The sequence below is a fragment of the Oryctolagus cuniculus genome, chromosome 9, assembly GCF_051225735.1.
Source record: "Oryctolagus cuniculus isolate XC-2025 breed Fujian yellow rabbit chromosome 9, ASM5122573v1, whole genome shotgun sequence".
Taxonomy (NCBI): Eukaryota; Metazoa; Chordata; class Mammalia; order Lagomorpha; family Leporidae; genus Oryctolagus; species Oryctolagus cuniculus.
In genome coordinates this window covers 66,679,021-66,698,666 of record NC_142875.1, presented here as the reverse complement: position 1 = coordinate 66,698,666, position 19,646 = coordinate 66,679,021, and the positions used below count along the sequence as shown (strand labels likewise).

Below are 19,646 nucleotides of genomic sequence, written 5' to 3'. Positions count from 1 at the left end.
CTTAAGACACTGTACCATGTGATACTGAAAATGGGCAGGTTGTTTTCTTGTTGCTAACTGATTGAGGTATGCAAAGCCTCAAAACTGCGCACTTTCATGGAGCAGAGGATCATACAGGCAAAAGAGGGTCTGTAAATGATGTGTCAGCAATAGAACTTCTGGTGAATTTCATTGAATTTCTCAGGAAATGAGTGCAACTGCCAAAGAAAATGGCTTCCAGATTCTTGATTATTGTACAATGTATATCAAGAATTTTTCACTCCCTGGAGTGTTTTCCAGGGAAAACAACAAGCATTTAATTAAAACTACTTCAGAGCAGTGAAATAATAGACCAAAGCAAGCTGATATCAAGTACTTTGTCTCCTTTGATTAGAGTCATTTCTAATGGATGCACCCTAAAAATAGGTATAGTTTTGTTAAAGACCAGAGCCAGAGAGATAGCAAAGTACAGAAAACATGAATTTCTGACTTTAGCATAGGAAATAAATAATTTTTCTCGTACAACTCAGAGCAAGTAGAACACTCATGAACATTTTAAGGATTTTAGTCTCCACATATAAAAAGAATTAGGGAGCTTTTGAAAGATCCTATGTAGAATGAGGGGGAGTTGGCAACATAATCAGGTTTTCATTTTTTTTTTTTTTTTTTGACAGGCAGTTAGACAGTGAGAGAAAGAGAGAGAAAGGTCTTCCTTCCGTTGGTTCACCCCCCAAATAGCCTCTACAGCCGGCGCACTGTGCTGATCTGAAGCCAGGAGCCAGGTGCTTCCTCCTGGTCTCCCATGCGGGTGCAGGGCCCAAGCACTTGGGCCATCCTCCACTGCTTTCCCGGGCCACAGCAGAGAGCTAAACTGGAAGAGGAGCAACCAGGACAGAAGCCGGCACCCCGACTGGGACTAGAACCCTGGGTGCTGGCGCCGCAGGTGGAGGATTAGCCTAGTGAGCCGCAGCGCTGGCCCAGGTTTTCATTTTGAAATGGTTGATCCAGTGCTGTGTAGAAGGGTTTGGAGGGTCCAGGGTACATATGAGAAGCTAGACACGGGAATGCTACAGTATCCCAGGGAAGAGATAATAGCAGATATGGGGTATAGGAAAACATAGAAGTGGAAAAAAGTGAACAAAAGTCATGCCTTATTAAAGGCTTGAGCTTAGAGGGAGGTAACAATAACTTGTACATCAAGAAAGCTTAGAGCAATAAGGTTTGGATGGCTCTTAAACATTTAGGATCCTTTTCATTTTCAAAACTGTTTTAGAAACAAATGTCCCAAGTGACATTTTGTTTTTGAAAATAAGAGTATTTAGTAAAACTGTGAAGAGTTGGGAAAGAAATATTTAGTGGGAAAAGCTTATATGCTAAAACTTCATGTTGAGGAGCTGGCTAGTGGCTCACTTGCTTAATCCTCTGCCTACAATGCCGGCATCCCATATGGGTTCTGGGTTCTAGTCCTGGTTGCTCCTCTTCCAGTCCAGCTCTCTGAGGGGCCCGGGAGGGCAGTGGAGGATGGTCCAAGTGTTTGGGCCCCTGCACCCGCATGGGAGACCAGGAAGAAGCACCTGGCTCCTGGCTTCAGATCGGCATAGCTCCAGCCGTAGTGGCCATTTGGGGGTTGAAACAACGGAAGGAAGACTTTCTCTCTGTCTCTCTCTCTTACTGTCTAGCTCTATCTGTCAAACAACAAATAAACTTCATGTTGAAGCACACGTTTATGTATTTACAAAACTTGTCATAGCATTTTGTTTCCTAAGATTATGTCAATTGCTTAGTTTGATTCCAACATTTATTTCTCCTTTCATGGAAGAGTTTTATCATTTCTTCAGAATTTTGAGATAAGATGTTGACCATAATGAGAAAAATTAATTCCTGAGTGGCATTTCAGAGTACCAAAACTTACAAATTACACTTACCTAGAGATCTTTTTGGTTAAAATGTCAGGGTATCATGGATTCTAGTAACGCTGATCTGTGACAACTGTTCCTTGGGTCAGCACCTCTTCTGATATCTATTTCTGATTATTATGGCTCTAAGTGGGGGGTGTCGCAGAGATACAATGAACCATATTTTTGTTTACTCATGTTGGTCTGGCCATACTAATTAATAGTATCCTTAGCACTAGCAAAAATACCTGTTTGTATACTAACTTATATAAACACCTTAGGCAGAATTCAAAGAAAAGTTTCAGCATGAAGGAAAGTTACTGGCTAGTACATAAGTTAAAGCTTGTGGTAGGCAACATATTCTATGAAAATTATCTCTATTTTATATAATTTATCATAAAGAAGGACTACTCTGAAATTTTATTGTTAAATATTTATTACAATAGCTTTATGATTTCATTAGAAACCAATACACACCATTTAATGTTTTGTGACTGGAGAGATTCTATGGTTAACTATAACTGAAAGTTCAATCTCTTTAGGAAAAAATAGAGAGGAACATTTTCTAGGGAACTCAGTCTGAATGTTCACGGAAAGAACAAGAAAAGGACCTAGGGTTAGTTGCTACATAATGAGGGAACAGGAGAAATAATAGAATGTAATAGAAGTGATGGGAGTAACACACTGACCCTTTTTGCCTGCTCTCTCCAGGGGATGCTCTTCTTAGAAGGCTGAGTAGAATCAAAAACAACCCCAGGATGAGAGAGGGAGGATGGATTATGGGTACCAAACCACAGGTAGACCAAGTAACAGGTTTTAGTGCTCCACAACATTATGGCATGAATAAATATTACAAAAGTATATTATCTACTATCTGAAGAGCTGGGAGAGAGGAGCTGACAGGCTCCAAACATGGAGACAGGGTGGAGGTTGGCAGGTTGATTGCCTGATTTGATTAGTTTATGATGTGTGCATCTGTAGAGGTATTTCCCTGTGCCCATACAGGTGTACAAATATCATGTGTTAACTAAAATGTTAAAAACCCAAGATGACTCCAGAGGCTTCCTGAGCAATTGATCAGATTATACACAAAAGAGACAAAAAGAGGTACAGCATTCTACACAACCCCATCTGTGAGTTTTAAGAGTGATCAAATAAGGGAGAATGTCTTATTAAAAACTGTTTGGTTATTTCAGTGTACGTTTTAATTAAATACAGTACAATATCAATGGAGAAAACTCTTTAAATCTTTAGGAAACAGTGATTGCCTGAGTAATAACATTATTGGAAATCTAACAACTGATCAGACTTGATTGCTGGTGAGGAAGAATCAGAGAAACATCTGACAAAGGAAGAACTGCAGATATATTTTTTATTAGTATTCAATGAAGTATACAGAAAATCTCTTGTGAAGATTTTATACATAAAATTAATTAAAAGTGGATCAAATAGGACCAGTTGAAAACTGATTGGAAGTCTCCAGAGGGGCGACACTTGGGCATTAATCTTTCCTTGGTATTAGTGAGTCAGGCAAAAGAAGAATTATAATTGATTTTTAGTTACTAATTAATAGGACCATGTTGCAAATACCTAATAGTCTAGTTCTTTTGTGGCCTGGAATGAGGGCCTGATCCATATCAGAAATCAGATGACAGCAAGTTTTGGAAACCCAGAGGGGTGCCTTAGATTAACAATATTTTGAGTAATTATAGAAGTAAGGCAGTTTTTTCCTTTTTCTTTTAAGATATTCAAACAATACAGAAAAGTACAAAGAGCTCAATGAGAACAGGTAGATTTAACCATTTATAACAGATTGCCATACACGTGTGTGCATACTTACTAATTTTTCCACAAAGAAAGTTTGTATTTACAGAATACAGACTTCATGCATTTCATAAGCACAACTTTAGGAATATAGTGATTCTTCCCACCATACCCACCCTCCTACCCACTCTTCCACCCCTCCTCCTCCACCGTCTCCCATTCCTGGTCCCATTCTCCACTGAGATCCATTTTTTATTAATTTTATACACAGAAGTCAAACTCTATACTAAGTAAAGAGTTCAGCAGTTTGTACACACACACACACACACACACACACACAAAAGTGTTCCTCAACAGTTGAGACAAGGGCTATTCAAAGTCATGGCATCTTGAAGTTAATTTCACTTTTTTTTTTTTAGAAACTTAATTAACTTTAAAGAAGCACTCAAGAATGATACATCTTTTGTGAGTACTTAGACATATTTATAATATGACTCTTTGAGACTGAGATCCTTCATGTGAAGTTAGTGCACAGTGACTCTTCTTGTTAATTTAACAATGAACATTCTTATGTATGACATCAGTGATCATCCAAGGCTCTTGACATAAACTGCCTAGGGTATGGAAGACTTTTGAATCCATAAACTTCGTCAGTATTTAGACAAGGCCATAAGCAAAGTGGAAGTTCTCGCCTCCCTTCAGAGAAAAGTACCTCCTTCTGCGCCGGCGCCGGGGCTCACTAGGCTAATCCTCCACCTTGCAGTGCCAGCACACTGGGTTCTAGTCCCGGTCTGGGTGCCGGATTCTGTCCTGGTTGCCCCTCTTCCAGGCCAGCTCTCTGCTGTGGCCAGGGAGTGCAGTGGAGGATGGCCCAAGTGCTTGGGCCCTGCATCCCATGGGAGACCAGGAGAAGCACCTGGCTCCTGCCTTCGGATCAGCGTGGTGCGCTGGCTGCAGCACGCCAGCTGCGGCGGCCATTGGAGGGTGAACCAACGGAAAAGGAAGACCTTTCTCTCTGTCTCTCTCTCTCAGTGTCCACTCTGCCTGTAAAAAAAAAAAAAAAAGAAAAAAGAAAAGTACCTCCTTCTTTGATGACCACTTCTTTCCACAGTGGTCTCACCCACAGAAGACCTTCATGTAGGGCATTTTTTGCCACGGTGTCTTGTGTTTCCATTCATGAAATATTCCTGTGGGCTTTTCATCCAGCCCAGAATGCCTTAAGGGCTGATTCTGAGGCCAGAATGCTATTTAAAGCAATTGTCATTCTATGAGTCTGCTGTGTGGAATGCTTCCCATGTTGGAGCATTCCCTCCTTTTTAATGCTATCTATTATGATTACCAGACACTTAATCCTATCTATATGATCATTTTAATACTTAAGATGGCATTTTTACCATATAGCTTAAGGGGAGTTGGGGTCCCATGGCCAGTTTTTAGATTGTACCATTAGAAGTAAGTCCTTAGGAATGTATGTAGAACTATAGAGCTTTATAGTTATAAACCTCATATACTACATAATTACAACTTTAGGAACATGGTGATTCTTCCCACTGTGCCTGCCCTCCCACCCCCCACTCCTACCACTCTTCTTCCTCCCTCTCTTATTCCCACTCTTAATTTTTACTGAGATCTATTTTTTTATTTCTTTTTTTAAAGCTTTTATTTAATGAATTCAAAATTCATAGGTAGAACTTTGGGAATATAGTGGTTCTTCCCCCCAAACCTGCCCTCCCACCCCAACTCCTGTCCCACCTCCTACTCACTCTCCCATCCCATTCTTCATTGAGATTCATTTCATATGTACTTTATATACAGAAGACCAACTCTATACTAAATAAAGATTTCAACAATTTTCACCCACTCATCCACCCATACACACGTATAAAGTATTGTTTGAGAACAAGCTTTGCAGTTGATTCTCATAGTACAATTCACTGAGGACAGAGATCCTACATGGGGACTAAGAGCACAGTGACTTCTATTGTTCATTTAACAATTAACACTTTTATTTATGATGACAGTGATCATCTGAGGCTCTTTCCATGAGCTGCTAAGGCTATGGAAGCCTTTTGAGTCCATAAACTCTGTCAGTATTTAGACAGGGCCATAAACAAAGTGGAAGTTCTCTCCTCCTTTCAGAGAAAAATTCTTCCTTCTTTGATGGCCCCATATTTCCACTGGGGTCTCACTTACAGAGATCCTTCATGTAGGATTTTTTGTTTTGTTTTGCTTTTTTGCCACTATGTCTTGCATTTCCCTGCCTGAAAGGCTTTGCTGGGTTTATAAGCTGGTCCAGAGTGCCTTAAGAGCTGATTCTGAGGTCAGAGTGCTCTTTAGGGCATTTGTCATTTTTTTAAAATTCAGTTTTTATTTTGTTTTTTTCTCTTCTTTGTTTTTATTTAGTAAATATAAATTTCCAAAGTACAGTTTATGGATTACATTGGCTCCCCCCCCCCATGATTTCCCTCCCACTCGCACCTCTCCCATCTCCCACTCCCTCTCCCACTCCCATTCCATTCACATCAAGATTCATTTTCAATTAGCTTAGTAAAGATTTCATCAGTTTGCACCCACACAGAAACACAAAGTGTAAAAATACTGTTTCAGTACTAGTTATAGCATTACTTCACATTGGACAACACATTAAGGACAGATCCCACATGAGAAGTAAGTACACAGTGACTCCTGTTGTTGACTTAACAATTTGACACTCTTGTTTATGGTGTCAGTAATCTCCCTAGGCTCTAGTCATGAGTTGCCAAGGCTATGGAAGCCTTTTGAGTTCACCAACTTCAATCTAATTCCAACAGGGTCATAGTCAAAGTGGAAGTTCTCTCCTCCCTTCAGAGAAAGGTACCTCCTTCTTTGATGAGGGCATTTGTCATTCTATGAGTCTGCTGTGTGCACTGCTTCCCATGTTGGAACATTATCTCCTTTTTAATTCTATCTATTGTTATTACCAGACACTTGTTCTTATTTATGTGATTCTTTTGACACTTAATCCTATCTATATGATCAGTTAAACACTTAATATGATCACTTTAACACATAAGAAGATGGTATTATTACCACCCAGCTTAATGAGATTTGTAGTCTCATGCAAGTTTTTAGCCTTCCCTTAGAGGTAAGTCCAAGGGAATGTGTGCATAACGGTACAGCTCCTCCCTCGCATATTTCCACTTTTATTTTTTACTGGGGTCTATTTCAATTGAATTTTAAAATCTATGATTAATTCTTTGTTAAGTAAAGAGTTCAACCAATGGTATTAAGTTAAAAAAAGTACAAAAATAAAATGAAATAATAAATTGTTACTCGACAGTCAAGACAAGGGGTGTTCAAGTCTTTGCTTCTTGTAGTGTCAATTTTACTTCCACAGGTTTCGTATTAGGTGCTCTGTTAGTTATCACAGATAAGGGAGAATGTATAGTATTTATTCCTTTGAGACCAGCTTATTTCACTAAGTATGGTGTTTTCCAGATTCATCCATTTTGTTGCAAATGACTGGATTTCATATTTTACTGCTGTGCAATATTCCATAGAGTACATATCCCATAATTTCTACATACAGTCTTCATTGATGGGCATTTAGGTTGATTCCATGTCTTAGTGTGAATTGAGCTGTACTAAACATAGAGGTGTGAATAACACTTTTATTTGATGATTTCATTTCCCTTGAGTAAATTCCAAGGAGTGGGATGGCTGAGTTGTATGGTAGGACTATATTCAGATTTCTGAGGAATCTCCAGACTTTCTTCCATAGTGGTTTTACCAGTTTGCATTCCCACCAACAGTGGGTTAGTGTCCCTTTTTCCCCACATCCTTTCCAGCACTTGTTCTTTGTTAATTTCTGTATGAAAGCCATTCTAACTGGTGTGAAGTGATACCCCACCCTGGTTTTGAGTTGCATTTCCCTGACGGTTAGTGATCCTGAGCATTTTTTCATGTGTCTATTGGCCAATTGTATTTCTCTTTTGAGAAATGTCTGTTCAAGTCCTTTGCTCATTTCTTCACTGTTTTTTATTTGTTTTGTTGTTGTTGAGTGTCTTAATCTCTTTATGTATTCTTGTTATTAATCCTTTATCAGTTGAATAGTTTGCAAATAATTTCTCCCATTCGGTCAGTTGCCTCTTCGCTTTCCTGAGTATTTCTTTTGCAGTACAGATCTTCTCAAATAGATGTAATCCCATTTGTTAATTTTGGTTTTATTGCCTGTGCCTCTGGGGTTTTTTCCAGGAACTCTTTGCCTGTGCCATTGTCTTGCAGGGTTTTCCCAATACTTTCTAGTTCTTTGATGGTATTGGGTCATAGATTTTGGACTTTAATCCTTTTTTTTTGACAGGCAGAGAGAGACAGAGAGAAAGGTCTTCCTTTGCCATTGGTTCACCCTCCAATGGCCGCTGCAGCCAGCATGCTGTGGCCGGCGCATCGCGCTGATCCGAAGGCAGGAGCCAGGTGTTTCTCCTGGTCTCCCATGCGGGTGCAGGGCCCAAGGACATGGGCCATCCTCCACTGCACTCCTGGGCCACAGCAGAGAGCTGGACTGGAAGAGGAGAAACCAGGACAGAATCTGGTGCCCCAACCGGGACTAGAACCTGGGGTGCTGGCACCGCAGGTGGAGGATTAGCCTAGTGAGCCATAGCGCTGGCCTCCAGCACTATGTTTTGAAGAGACTGTCCTTGCTCCAGATAATGGTTTTAGCTCCTTGGTCAAATATAAGTTGGTTGTAAATGCTTGCATTGATTTCTTCTGTTTCTCTTCTGTTCGTTAGTCTATCAGCTTTTGTATCACCACCAAGCTGTTTTGATCATAACTGCCTTGTAGTATGTGCTGAAATCTGGTATTGCGATGCCTCCAGCTTTGTTTTTGTTGTGTAAGATTGCTTTAGCTATTCAAGGTCTCCTGTGTTTCCAAATGAACTTCAGCATCATTTTTCTTTAGCTATGAGAAGAATTGTCTTTGTTATTTTGATTGATATTGCATTGCATCTGTAAATTACTTTTGGAAAAATGAACATTTTGATGATATTGATTCTTACAATCCATGAACATGGAAGTTTTTTCCATTTTTTATGTCTTCTATTTATTTAATGTTTTGTAATCCTCATCATAGAGATCTTTGGCATCCTTTGTTAAATTTATTCCAAGTTTTTTGATTTTTTTAGCTATTTAACATTTCTTTTAAATAGCCAGGTGCCCTATAATTAGGTTCATATACATTTATAATAATCATATCTTCCTGTTGAATTGATACTTTACTCATTATATAGTGTCCTTTTTGTAACTTTTAATAGTTTTTGTGTTAAAGTCTATTTTGTTTGATATTTGGATGGCTGCACCAGCTCTTTTTTGTTTTCTGTTAGCATGCATTATCTTTTTCCATGCTTTCACTTTCAGTCTGTCTGCATTTGTGTTGGTAAGATGTATTTCTTGTAGGCAGCAAATAGATGGGTTTTCTTTTTTAATCCATTCAGCCTGTCTATGTCTTTTAACTGGGGAGTTGAGACCATTTACAATCAGTGTGATTATTGTTAAGTACCAACTTTACCCTGCCATATTTTTGTAAATAGTCCTGTTTATGTATTTTGGATTGCATTTGCATTTTGCTGGGTCATTTTCTGCATTAATCTACTCTTGTAGCGAAGTTCTTATTTCTGTGTGTAACATATACTTGAGTATCTTTCGTATTGCTAGGTAAGTAGTTACAAATACTTTCAATTTCTGCTTATTGTGGTAGATCCTTATTTCTCCTTCATTTCTAAATGAGTTTTGCAGGGTACAGTATTCTGGGTAGACAGTTTTTTTCCCTTAAGACTTGCAATATGTCTCACCATTTTCTTCTTGCCTTTTGGTTTGAGATGAGTTGTCCAGAGTGAGCCTAATTGGGTTGCCTCTGAATGTGATTTGTTGTTTCTCTCATGCACATTTTAAGATCTTTTGTTTTACTGAGGAGAGTTTTGCTACAGTGTGTCATGGTGAAGTTTTTTTCTGGTCTTGTGTATTGGGAATTCTGTGTACTTCATGTACTTGGATGTCTCTTTCTTTCTCCACATTGGGGAAGTTCTCTGTTACTATTTTATTAAGAAGGCCTCCTAATCCTTTCTCACTTTCTGAATTCCTAGCATCCATATGTTGGGTCATTTGATAGAATCTTGTAGATCTTCAATCCTGATTTTTAATTTTCTAATTTTTTCTTCTTTTATTTGGTCTGATGTATTATTTCCAGAAATTTATCTTCTAGTTCTGATATTCTTTCTTCTGTCTCACCTATTCTATTGTTAGGGCTTTCCAGTAAAATTTTTTTTGTACTATTGGATTCTTCATTTCTAATATTTCATTCTGACTTCTCTTTATTATTTTTCATTTTAAGATTTATTTATTTGAGAGGCAGAATTACAGACAGAGTTAGGGAGAGACAGAAGGAAAGGTCTTCCATCTGCTGGTTCATTCTCCAAATAGCTAGAACAGGCAGAGCTGGGCCAATCCAAAGTCAGGAGCCAGGAGCTTTTGGGTCTCCCATGTGGGTGCAGGAACCCAAGCATGTGGACCATCTTCCACTGCTTTCCCAGGCCATAGCAAATGGCCGGATCCAAGAAAAGGAGCTGGATACAAACTGGTGCTTATATGGGATGCTGGTGCTACAGGAGGAGGTTTAACCTACTAAGACCTAGCACCAGCTCCTCTAATCATTTCTTAAATTATCCACTCCCTCAGTACTGTTACACTTGGGACCATGCTTCCAGCATAAGAAAACCACAGCACTCACCATGTGACTAAGTGTACATCATTTAAAAAAAAGAGAGAGATAAAAATCATCGAGAACATTTCTTTCTTGAAATGGGACTTTTTTCCAATCTTCCTTTTAACTCCTTAGAATCAAGACATAAGATAAATAAGATCTTATTCTTGATATAACTGAATTTGATTGCCATCTCCTACTATCTTTTTGTCACACCGTGTAGCTGAAATGCAGTGAAGGAAATGCAGACACACTTTTTTTCACTTTAGAGTCTCCCTACTTCTGCATTTTGGCTTGCTTTTCATTTGCAGTCTTACATTAGAACATGTAAGTGTTGATGATGTACCAGAACTGAATCGCTGGTACTTATCTCTATTGGATTAATAAGTGTGCACAATCTTGTCTGGTCCAGGAATTTTCTATCTTACTGTTCCCAATCTGTATAGACACAGGGATATTTGTAGAATGTTCCAAATCTTTTCAACAGACATGACATGCAGTCATTTTTAATCAATTCAGGAAAGTATATTTCTGTATACTAAAATAAACATACGAACTAGCTTGTAGTGTAGCAAGTAAAGTTGCTGCCTGCAGCACCAGCATCCCGTATGGTTGCCAGTTCAGGTCCCAACTGCTCCACTTCTGATCCAGCTCCCTGCTAATGCACCTAAGAAAGCAGCAGAGGGTCCCAGCACCTCTGTTGGAGACTCAGATGAAGCTACTAGTTCCTGGCTTTGGCCTGGCTCAGTCCTGGCCGTTGAGGCCACCTGGGAAGTGAACCAGCAGATGGAAGATTTTCTCTGTGTGTATCTCTCCTTCTCTCTCTGTAACTGTCCCTCTTTTTTAAAACTTTTATTTAATAAATATAATTCCAAAGTACAACTTTTGGATTATAACGGCTTTTTCCCCCCATAACCTCCCTCCCACCCGCAACCATCACATCTCCCACTCCCTCTCTGATCCCATTCTTCACCAATATTCATTTTCAATTATCTTTATATACAGAAGATCTACTTAGTATTTATTAAGTAAATATTTCAACAGTTTGCACTCAGACACACAAAGTATAGAGTACTGACTTCTCTTTAATATATCAGTTTCTTATGAGTGCTTTTCATTTAGATTATGAATTTGTTTCTGATTGCTTCTAAGCAATCTGATGATTAATTTTATGAAACCCTTTTCTGGCACATCCTTGATTTCTTCTTCAGTTTTTATCATTGAAGAGTTGCAGTGTTCCTTTGAGGGGCTCGTAGTGTTTTTCTTATTTTTATTCAGGGTTTTTCCTTTTTTTTTTTTTTTTAGCATTTCTAGTTGCTTTTCTCTTTAATTTGTGTCTTTGTGCTTGTGGTGAGATCTCCCTCTGCTTTGAACTACTATGTGTCTGTGCATTGCAAGTGGAAGCACACAGCCCCACCTCCTGGAGTTCTGCTGACTTCCAGATTGTGATGGGGGTTGGTACGAGAGCTTTGGTGCACTAAGCCCTGCCTATTGGGGCCAGGCTCACTTATCACTGGTACATGAAATTAGCTTGAGTTTTCTATATTTAAGACTTCTCCTTGTTGTACAGCTTGTGTGGTGGGGTGGAAATTACTCTGAAATGTTGTGATCCTTTTTCCCAGGTATGAAATTGTGAGGTGGCCCCCACAATTGATAGGTGTGTGCATGGGAGGCAAATGCAGTAGCACCCTGCTTACATTTGAAAATATAAACAATCAATATGTCTTCTCCCAGCTGGCTGCAGGTCCAGTTTGGGGAGGCGGGAGACAAATGGACAGGGCCATGCCCAACCTCTTCATTTGTTCCCCTATACCTTCTCTTTCTTCCCACTTGGGAAGAAACTTCAAACACAGTTTGCCATTCTCCCCTGCCCACTGCTATCCACAGGTTCATGGACTCATTATTTCTCACCTGGTTCACTGGGGAGGTGGTGGCAGTCTCTGGTTTTGGTGTCTCAACTGCACCTTTGCCACTTCCCTTTCATTTTTGCTCCCTCAACGTGGACCTGCCTAGTGTTTGTTGAACTCCTGGGCTTCTCTGCACAAATTTCTCATGGTTCTGTCACTGGCTTGTATCCCCTCTCCTTAGTAACTATCCATTTGGCCCCGCGTGACTTGGAACATCCTATTGCTATACTGCCACCTTGGCCCCTCTAAGATCTATTTCCAATTAAGTTTATACACATATGTTTAATTCTATGCTAAGTAAATAATTTAACAAATAGTATATATATATATATATATATATATATATATATATATATATATATAATTTCCTTAACAGTCAAGACAAGGGCTGTTCAGTCATTGCCTCTTAAAATGTCAATTTCATTTCTATTGATTGCATTTTAGATGCTCTATTAGTTATCACAGATAAGGGAGTTTATATGGTATTTGTCTCTTTGGGACTGGCTTATTTCACTAAGTTGTCCAGATTCATCCACTCTGTTGGAAATGACTGGATTTCATTTTTTTTGTACTCCTGTTTAGTATTCTATAGAGTACATATCCTATAATTTCTTTATCCAGTCTTCAGTTGACGGGCATTTGGTTGATTCAACGTCTTAGCAATTATGAGTTGAGCTGCAAGAAACATGGGGTTCAGATAACTCTTTTATTTGCTGATTTTATTTCCCTTGGGTAAATTTCCAGGAGTGGGATGGCTGGGTCATATGGTATGTCTATACTCAGATTTTGAGGTATTTCCCTGCTGTCTTCCATAGTGGCTTTACCAGTTTACATTCCCACCAACAGTGGATTAGGGTACCTTTTTCCCCACATCCTTGCCAGGATTTGTTCTTTGTTGATTTCTATATGAAAGCCATTCTAACTGGGGTATGATAAAACCTCATTTTGGTTTTGATCTGCATTTCCCTGATGACTATTGATTCTGAGCATTTTTTCATGTTTCTATTGGCCATTTGTATTTCCTCTTTTGAAAAATGTGCGTTTAAGTACTTTGCCCATTTCTTCACTGGGTTATTTGTTTTTTTGTTGTTGAGTTTCTGGATCTCTTTATTCTGATTATTAATCCTTCATCCATTGCATAGTTTGCAAATAATTTCTCGCATTTGGTCAGTTGCCTCTTCAGTTTCCTGAGTGTTTCTTTTGCAGTACAGAAGCTTCTCAAATGTATGTAATCCCATTTGTTCATGTTGGCTTTGATTTCTTGTGTCTCTGGGGTCTTTTCCAAGAAGTCGATGCCTATACCAATATCTTTTCATGTTTCCACAGTGTTTTCTAATAATTTGATGGTATTGGGTCATAGATTTCAGTCTTTAATCCATTTTGAATGGATTTTTGTGTAAGGTGTAAGGTAGGTGTCTTGCTTTATATTTCTGCATGTGGAAATCCTCTTTTCCAAGCACATTTGTTGAAGAGACTATCCTTGCTCCAGGGATTGATTTTAGAATCTTTGTCAAAGATAAGTTTGTTGTAGATTTATAGAATGATTTCTGGCATTTCCGTTCTGTTCCGTTGCTCTACAAGTCAGTGTTTGTGTCAGTATGAGGCTTTTTTGTGCCAGTATGTCTTGAAATATGATATTGTGATGCCTCCAGCTTTGTTTTTGTTGTATAAGATTGTTTTATCTATTCAAAGTCTCCTCTGTTTCCATGTAAATTTCAGCATCATTTTTTTTTCTATATTTGAGGAGAATGTTCTTGGTATTTTGATGGGTATCACATTGAATCTGTATATTGCTTTTGGGAGAATGGACATTTTGATGATATTGATTCTTCCAATCCATGAATATGGAAGATTGTTCCATTTTTTGTTTCTTCTTCTATTTTTTTCCTTTAATATTTTGTAATTCTCATCGTTGAGATCTGACATCATTGGTTAAGTTTATTCCAAGTTATTTGATTTTTTTTGTAGCTATTGTGAATGGGATTGATCTTAGAAGTTCTCTCTCAACCATGCCATCACCTGTGTATACAAAGGCTGTTGATTTTTGTGTGTTGATTTTATATCCTGCTACTTTACCGAAGTCTTCTATGCATTCTAGCAGTCTCTTAGTGGAATCTTTTGGATTTGCTATATATCAAATCATATAATCTGCAAATAGGGATAGTCTGATTCTTCCTTCCCAATTTGTATCCATTTGATTTGTTTTTCTTGCCTAATGGCTCTGGCTAAAACTTCCAGGACTATATTGAATAGCAATGGTGAGAGTGGGCATCCTTGTCTGGTTCTGGATCTCAGTGGGAATGCTTCCAACTTTTCTGCATTCAATAGAATGCTGGCCATGGATTTATCATAAATTGCTTTGATTGTATTGAGGAATGTTCCTTCTATACCCAATTTCCTTAGAGGTTTCATCAGGAAAGGATGTTGTATTTTATCAACCACTTTTTCTGCAGCTATTGAGATAATCATGTTTTTTGTTCTTTAATTTGTTAATGTGATATGTCACATTGATTGATTTTAAAATGTTGAGCCATCCCTGCATACCAGGGATAAATCCCACTTGGTCCAATTGAATGATCTTTCTGATGTGTTATTGGATTCAATTGGTTAGGAGTTTTTTGAGGATTTTTATGTCTATGTTTCTTAGTGAAATTGGTCTGTAGTTCTCATTTTCAGTTGCATCTTTTTCAGGTTTAGGAATTAGGATGATGCTGGCTTTATAGAAATAATTTTGGAGGATTCCCTCTCTTTCAACTGTTTTTAATAGATTGAGAAGAATTGGAGTTAGTTCTTTAAATGTCTGAGAATTCAGCAGGGAAGCCAACCATTCCTGGGCTTTTTGTTGTTTTGTTGAGAGGGTCTTTATTATTGATTCAATTGCTATTTGGTTGTTGATTCTGTTTATGTTTTCTGTGTCTTCATGACTCAATTTAGGCAGGTTGTATGTGTCCATGAATCTATCCATTTCTTCCAGGTTTCCTGGCATACACAGCTCTTTGCAGTAATTTCTGAGGATCCCTTTATTTCTGCGGTGTCTGTTGTTACATTTCCTTTTTCACCTCTAATTTTATTGATTTGCATCTTCTCTCTCTTTTTTTGGTGTCAGTTTTATTTTTTTTTCAAAAAGCCAGCTTTTCATTTATATTGGGCTTTTTTTTGTTGTTTGTTTCAATTTTGTTCTTGAATGTTAATTATTTCTTTTCTCCTAGTAGTTTTGGTTTTGGCTTGCTGTTCTTTTTTTAGAATAGTTCATTTATGTGGTACCTTTCCAATTTTTTGATGTAGGCACCAATTGCTATAAACTTTCCCTTTAACACTGCTTTTTTTTTTTGCTATATCCCACAAATTTTTGCATGTTGTGTTCTCATCTTCATTTGTTTCCAGAAATTTTTTGATTTCTCTTTTGTTTTCTTCATTGACCAACTGTTCATTCAGGAGTATGTTGTTTAGTTTCCATCTGTTTGCATATGTTCTAGAGATTCCTTAGTTGCTGATTCCCAGCTTAATTCCATTGTGATTTGAGAAGATGCATGGTATGATTTTGATTTTTTAAGTTGCTGAGACTTGCTTTATGGCCTAGCATTTGGTCAATCCTAGAGAAAGTTATATGCACTATAGATAAGAATATTTATTTTGCAACTGTAAGATTAATAGTTCTGTAGATATCTGTTAGGTCCATTTAGTCTATCGTGTCGATTAACTCTGTTGTTTCCTTGGTGATTCTCTGGTTGATCTGTCTATTGCTGAAAGTGGTGTAGTGAAGTCCCCCATTAGCACTGTATTGGAGTCCACGTCTCCCTTCATATCCCCTAACATTTCTTTCAAATAGCCAGCTGCATTGTAATTAGGTTATATACATTTATAATTGTCACATCTCCCTATTAAGTTGATCCTTAATCATTACATAGTGCCCTTCATTGTCTCTTTTAACAGTTTTTGTGTTAAAGTCTATATTTTCTGATATTAGGATCACTACACCAGCACGTTTTTATTTTCTGTCAAATTGGAATATCTTTTCCCATCTTTTCACTTTCAGTCTAGAAGCTTCTTTGTTGGTGAGATGTGTTTCTTGTATGAGCAAATTAATGGATTTTGTTTTTTAATCCATTCAATCAGTCTCTGTCTTAATTGGGGACTTGAGGCTATTTACATTCAAGGTGACTATTGATTTGTAATGACTTTGCCCTGGTATTTTTCTATAAATATTTCTTCTTTTTTCTATAAATATTTCTATAAATATTCCTATTGTTTACTTTGGATTTCCTTTGTACTTTTACTGGGACTTTCTGGCTTCCACTTCTTTCATAGTGATGACCATGTTTCTGTGTTTCTGTGTGCAGCACATCCTTAAGCATCTTTTCAAGGCTGGATAAGTGGTGACAAATTCTTTCATTTCTGTTTGTTATGGAAGGTTCTTATTTCACCTTCGATAATAAATGAGAACTTTGCAGGGTACAATATTCAGAATTGCCAGTTTCTTTCTTTTAAGACTTGGAATATATCTCACCATTCTCTCCTCCTAGCCTGTAGGGTTTCTGATGAGAAGTCTGTTATGAGTCTAATTGGAGATCCTCTGAAAGTAATCTGGCATTTCTGTCATGCACATTTTAGAATCATTTTTTAATGTTTTACTGTGGAGAGTTTGATTACAATATGTCATGGTAAAGATTTTTTCTGGTCATGTCTATTAACTTCCTGTATTTGGATGCCCCTTTCTTCCAGTTAGGGAAGTTTTCTGTTATTATTTCACTGAAAAGGTCTTCTAATCCTTTCTCTCTTTTTATGCCTTCAGGATCTCCTAGAATTGCATGTTGAGTTGTTTGATAGTGTCCTGTAGATTCCCTACAGTGTTTTAGTTTTCTAATCTTTTTCTTCGTATGTTTGGTCTGACTGTATAATTTCCTGTGATTTATCTTCTAAGTCAGATATTCTTTCTTCTGCTTTACCAATTCTGTTGTTAAGCCTTTTCACTGTATTTTTTTATTTGCTCTCTTGTATTCTTCATTTCCAAAATTTCATTTTGCTTTCTCTTTAAAATCCCAGTTTCATGGGAGAAATTCTTTTATGTCATGTATGAATTTCACTAGTTCTTGCATTTGCTTCTGATTACTTCGATTACTTCTAAGTAATCCTATGATCAATTTTTAAATGCCATTTCTGGCATTTCTCCTATCTCTTCATCTTCACAATTTAGTACTGAAGTGCTGTATTCCTTTGGTGGTATCGTGTTATGTTCTTTATTCTTGTTTCTTGAATTGGTGTATTTATTATTTGGTATCTGTGGAGGTACTCAAGACACTCATTGGCATTGGTTTCTTCTTCTTCTCCTCCGCCGCTGCCTTCTCCTTTGCCACCTTCTCCGCCACCTCTGCTGCCTCCTCCTCTGCTGCCGCCACTGCCACTTTGGAGAATTTTGTCTTTGAACTGTATCTGTGTGGATTAGTGGAGTGTCTGTTTTCAGTGAATACCTACAGGCATGTGGTAGGTGTGGCCAGGGAGCTCTGTTCAGTGCTCCAGGGTGAAGGGAGTATTAAGGTGACACCCAGGTTGGGTGTGGTAAATTGCCCCTTTTTTTTCTTTTTATCAGATGGGAGGTTTGTTCTGATTTGTTGTCGTGGACTCAGCTCACTTCCTCTCCTAAACGGACACCAGTGCCTGGATGCTAGCCCCAGTGGGTATAGTATTCATCCTTGCTTCCACAGGACCACACAAAGGATCTGTGCAGTCCTTGGTATAAACAAATTACCCAGTAATGTCCCTCACCAGGGAACTAGGGAGCCCTGGACATGTGTCTCCCACAGTGACTGCCCAAAATCCCAGCCACACCACAAGCCTTCCCATGCAGCTCAGTGTTTTCACCATGCTGGCCCACAAGCCTCCCACAGTCACGAGCACCAAGCCCCATGTCAGTTCTCCCCCACCAGACTCACGAGTGTCTGCTCGGCTGGTTGCTGGACATGGACATGAACTGGTGCAGCTGTTATGTGTGTCCAAAATGGCACCTGCTCTATCATCTTATTACAGGACACCATTGTAAAGTGATTGGGGAGAGAGAAACGTGTCCCCCCTTTTTTCTCCTCTAGTTTGGCAGGTACACTGTCCCCCACGGGGCTTCAAGCTGGATTCCTTCCAAGCTTTTCCTTCAACTTTATCACCAGTGGCTTGGGCTGCTGCAGTCTGGTCTTACTTCACTCTCCAAAGCAGGTATGGAGACTCTTGGCTGGTGGGGACCCACTTTGTATATGTCCACAGCTTCCACATAGGTCCATTGTGTTCCACTGATTTGTGTGGAGTTTCCTTTACCATTTTCTCCCTAACTCTTCCCTGAGACTACACTCTATCCACCTTTTTAAAATTATTTTCTCCTAGACTAGAGCAGTAAGCTCCCTCCATACTCCACCATTCTAATTCAATCACTACTCTTTTGGAAGGAAAATAAAAAGCACTGTTCTACAGCAGTAGAGACAAGGGCTGTAAGCAATAATCAATTCTCAAAATGTCAATTTTTCTTATATATGTTACTTTTTATTCTATTAGTTACTAGGGTTTAAAAAAGATTTATTTATTTGAAAGAGTTACAGAGAGAGAGGGAATGACAGAGATCTTGCATCTGCTGGTTTACTCTCCAAATGGCTGAAATGGCCAGGGTTAGTCCAGGTTGAAGCCAGGAGCTTCACTGGGGTCTCTTATGTGGATGCCAGGGGCCCAAGCATTTTGATTATCTTCTGCTGCCTTATCAGGCACATTAGCAAGGAGCTGGATGGTAAGTTGAGCAGCTGGAACTAATCTGATGCTGATATGGGATGCTGACATCACAGGCTGTGGTTTTATTAATTATGACATAATACTGGCCCTATACTTACTACTTTTTAAAAAAAATCAAAGATGGATACATTAATATCACATAATGTGAGATTTGTGAAAAGGATCATAAAATGAGAGAAGAAGGGTATATTATGTAGGGGGTATAATAAAGTGTATATATATATATACAAACCTCCACATATGAGATATGAGTAGTATTTATCTTTCTGTGTCTGGCTTATTTCACATGTCATAATGATCTTCAGTTCCTTCTATTTTGTTGCAAATGTTAAAATTTCATTCTTTTTATGGTGCATATATAGCATATTTTCTTTATCCATTAATTTGTTGATGGATATCTCAGTTGATACAACAACTTTGCTGTTATGATAATGTAATTATTGTATGAATGTTGGAAAATGTATCTAAGGAGGAGAGTAATTCAGTGACTCCAATTTTTCCTTTCTGGTTGAAAAATGCAGGCCAGCTACAAAAACTAATTTCAAACTAGGTTTCCTAAATTCCTTTTATTTTTCTCATTTCTTCTAATCTCAGACATTTC

The 19,646-nt window shown here is 38.3% G+C and overlaps 1 long non-coding RNA gene across 2 annotated transcripts in view; it reads left to right on the top strand.

Annotated features, from left to right (window-relative positions):
• LOC127487255 (uncharacterized) overlaps positions 1-19,646 on the top strand; it is a 409,483-nt gene that overhangs the window by 344,905 nt on the left and 44,932 nt on the right. The gene's annotated exons all lie outside the window — the stretch shown is intronic.